The sequence below is a fragment of the Thunnus maccoyii genome, chromosome 23, assembly GCF_910596095.1.
Source record: "Thunnus maccoyii chromosome 23, fThuMac1.1, whole genome shotgun sequence".
NCBI classification, from domain to species: domain Eukaryota; kingdom Metazoa; phylum Chordata; class Actinopteri; order Scombriformes; family Scombridae; genus Thunnus; species Thunnus maccoyii.
Window position 1 is genome coordinate 682972 of NC_056555.1, and position 4330 is coordinate 687301.

The window sequence follows — 4330 nt, forward strand, 5'->3', positions numbered from 1 at the left end:
GCCTTGTGTATCTATCAGAGTTCAAACAGTATGAAAGCAGTGTGATTACATAAACAGTGTGAAAGCAGCAAAAATGGTGTTACAAGGGACCCCCTACCTCCCCTCCTCCTTTTCCCTGATTTATAGGAGTCTGCATACAGTTCACACACATCCCTGAACAAGAAATACACTGAACAAGTGCACCTTAAAAAGCGCCATGCAACGATAAAGACTATTCAAAAATATATCATATGACTATATAAAATAGTAATGTCAAATATGCACAGAACCGCACAGCAATTACAACTGTAAAACAGCTAATTGAATATTAACAATAAAATGTGCAAATAACTTGACAGTGACAACTGTAAGACATCAATATTGGAAGTAAGAGAACAAGCCACACCACTCGGTCAAAAGGAGCTATAGGTTTCTTATACAGGACTTTTCCAGGAGCGGTGGGCCAAAACAAAAGCAGTGAGCTCTTCTCACTGGTGCATTTTAGTTTTCAGGCTTTGGGCCCTTCTTGATAGTTCAGCTTCATCCAAGTCCATTATTACCTTTTGAAGAACTTCGAAGGTGTAGCAGAGCTTTGATGGATACGTCATATTTAAGGTATAAAAAAGTCCGAACAGCATGGCAGATGCAAGGGCCACATTCTGCAGATCGCGAAGCACCACCACGCCCTCAATGATTACTCCAACATCAGAATAGTCACTGCTGGGAGTCTCTCTGGCGACTTAGTGTGTTGGCCTCAGTCATGTCTTGGTGAAAGGAAAAGAATGTCTTAAAGGATAGGTTCATTTATTTGTTTTTTTTTTTTTTTCTCTCAACCTCATTAAGATGGCAATTTTATGCCACACAGATTATTTCAACCATTACCTCAGGACTAAGAAATGCAAAAAAAAGAAGTTATTATAATTTAGGCCCCTTATTATTATTATTATTTTTTACATGTTTTAACAAACTTATTTTTTTAAAACATGGCAAAGGCACCGCTTACTTTTGCACACACTCACCATGTACTTCTGCACCAGATCATCAGGATCCTCGTTGAGGTAGATGCAGAGTCCTTTTATGATGCCAGCATCAATGTCATCCTCAAGGATTAGAACAAAGAACATAGCAACATTTTAACTCAAATTGTCAATAGCAGGGAAGAATGTGGGCAAAGTTGTATTTTAGGTTCAGGTGCATCCTTGTTTTGGACATTTCAGGTCCTTAGTCCAACTGAAATTAACTCATTCACATTTACATTATAGATAACAATGCATCTTTAATAGTGACTTCATCCTGCACTAGTGGATGTGATTTAGAACAAAACAAACAAAAAAAAAAAAACAATCACACCAATTTCTCATAGTGGGACAGTATGGTTGCATTATAAATCTTCTTGGTCCTTTCAGTGGTATGGAGCTGTTGAATTATGGGAAAATTGACCACTGTAATGGATACTTACAAATCTTTTACTGACCTAATGCAATGCATATGCAATTTATAGTTAAATAGTTAAAAGGGTCTTACCTTCATCTTAGCAGCCATGTCTTTAAGCTTTTTGCTCTGCTGCCCTTATCACTTCGCAAACACCCTCAGCAGACTTGCAAAGTGTAGGTCAAGCTGTGATAGAAACCTTGACTGTAGAGGCATTGTCATGCATTTATCTGAAACAACATGAAATCATTTCTAAAGGTATGACAGACAATGGCGATAACAGAGTGGGACAGGGTTAAATTAAAATTATATATGCGTGCCAATAACAGAGCAAATTAAAAAAATTATTTTCTCACCCCAAAAACAGCACATAGTGAAAGTGCTGACTCCAGTTGATATGGACAGACTAAGTTTGCTTGTCAATCTGGAGCCAAAAGAGCAGCATAAAAAAACACTTCTATAATGTAAAACTGTATTTCTCTAAACACAAAAAATACTGAATGTGTACAGTGTGAAGTAATTATGTTTTTTGATGGCTGATTCCAATCTTTTCATAGAAGAGCAGCAAATAGCCAATATATATTTCTGCATCTGAAAATGTAAATGACACCAATGCTCTCTTATACATTCATATAATAGTGGAGTGTAAGGCTGCTATATAGTTCTACAGTAGAGTGGCTCATTATCAGCTGCACTAAATACAAATCACTACATTTGTATAGTGTTATTTTCTTTCAAATATAACTTTGGGTGTGGACACTTCTAATCCTGTTAATTTGAGAAAAGATACATACTCACCATAGAACTTGAGCCACAGCAGCAGCGCTAACGTTATGAATGTCTAACAGCAATCTGCAGCAGCAACAAGAGTGACAACATTAAAATCAAACATTTCTACAATTCAAAACTGTGACTCACAAAACAAAAGTGACATATAATAAAAACACTGTATAAACTAGGGTTGCGTCACAATTTTCGAATATTCACAAAATTGTTAAATATCAAATGGTTTATGAGCCTATCTTCTTTACTGGGACCTGGTAGCTTAGTAGCCAGAGCCTTCTGTAACGGTTAACGTTACCTTTTAATTCACGCGGGCACTCAAAGTTTCTTCTGCTAGTGTGACCGCAGCCTAACGCTAAAAACACTCTAGCAATCTATGTCCTAAATGTTCAACACTAGAAAAATAACTCGATAGCCTACCTTTAACGGCACAAGCCCAATAAAATAATCCTCCGACTGTCAAACCGCAGCAAAGCACCCGCACTCCTCGTTGATCAAAGCTAATGCTACATTAACTATTTTTGCTAACAAATGCTAACTTAGCAGATGAAGTTAGTACAAATCAACGCACGTTGCCAGCGGCCACACCCTATCAAGTTAACTGATGTCATTTCAACTAAATATTTGTGATGTTAACACAAATAATTTAACACAAACTCTTTCTGTATTATCTCACTATTACGGTCGGTCAACTTACCAATGCAAAGAAATGCGCACAGAGATGAACAGCGCTGCATTAAGTTAGGTAATGTTACCAGTAAGTTAATGGCGTCTGCTTGGAAATCTTCACCGAGGAAACGTAGTAGACACGGCAATTAAACAGTGCAAGAGCAAATAACCTCATGGCAGTTCATTAACTTATGTTGTTTTTGTGTTGGAAGTCACCAACATATGGTTACGCATTGGCTAATATTCAAATTTATTCCAGCAATCCATATTTACCAAGCTGAGCTGAGTAATGGCGTGACCGTGGACATGACAAAGCCAGTCTCTCTTACCTCAAATGCATTGCGCGGGATATCGCGAGAAAATTATATTGACACATAATTGATTCACTTTATCCTAACACGAGCTAAACAAGTTCATGCACTCTCTCTGCATAAAATGTAGTTTCAACACAATACTGTTACATTTTGCCTCGGAACATGAAACAATTATGTTAAATGCATTAAAGATATTTAGATAAATCCAACAGATAACAGTCTCCTTTTTTTAAGTGTACTTAAGTAAAAGTAAATAAGTAGTAGCAGCAAAATATTCTTATATATGACATCGTTAGATTATAAATACTGAAGCATCTGTGTGTAAGCAGCATGTTGTGGTTACAGCTGCTGGAGGTGCAGCTAGTTTGAACTACTTTATTTACAGTTAGCTAGTTTCATCCAGTGGTTCCCAACCTAATTCAATTCAGTTCACGTCATTTTATTTATATAGTGCAGAATCATAACAAAAGCTATCTCAGGGCACTTTTCACATATAGCAGGTCTAGAGTACAGTCTAACCTAGGGGTCAGGCTGCTTCAAAGGATCACCAGATAAATCTGAGGGGTCATGAGATGATTAATGGGAGAGGAAAGAAGAAAAAGCAAAGTTCTGATACGCAAATCTATTTTTTTTTTTTTACTTTTTGGACTTTTTCTCTAATCTTTGATTTTTGGTGAATAATTGGATCATTTGAACATTATCCAATGTATCAGATTTTCATCTGAAAAGTAACTAACTAATGTAGTGGAGTGGAAGTATAAAGTAGCATCAAATGTAAATACTCTAGTAAAGTATATACTCAAAATTGTACTTAAGTACAGTACTTGTACTGAGTTACTTTCCATCCCAGCCTGCCTGCTGCAAGTGGACTTGAGGGCCAAATCCTTCAAAATAAAGGTGTCATCCCACAAATATTAACTGACTAGAAAACTTAAACTTGTCACAAAAATGTACAATGTACAATTTATATATCCAATTACCCATGACGTATATTTCCTCACACTATCATTTACTCTGTGTGTAAGGAAGCATACAACAATATGACTACAATGACATTTTTAGAAGTGTCCACTGTACAACTACTCTTGTACATTGTTAATGCACAAGAGTGCACAAGCAAGCCAAAAGTCTCACGAGTTCCCACAGTGGAAAAG

At 36.7% G+C, this 4330-nt stretch overlaps 1 long non-coding RNA gene across 7 annotated transcripts; it reads right to left on the minus strand.

The window, feature by feature from the left end:
- Positions 1-489: 489 nt before the first annotated feature.
- Positions 490-3210, minus strand: LOC121890948. Of its 7 annotated transcripts, XR_006093984.1 has the most exons (7): positions 3136-3185; positions 2891-2977; positions 2209-2262; positions 1767-1834; positions 1504-1640; positions 999-1079; positions 490-743 (listed from the first exon to the last, which is right to left on the minus strand). It is a non-coding gene; the product is annotated as an uncharacterized LOC121890948 (long non-coding RNA). The 7 variants fall into 7 exon arrangements; XR_006093988.1 differs by lacking the exons at positions 2891-2977; positions 3136-3185 and adding an exon at positions 3192-3210; XR_006093983.1 differs by lacking the exon at positions 2891-2977 and having other exon boundaries at positions 3136-3189.
- Positions 3211-4330: the final 1120 nt, after the last annotated feature.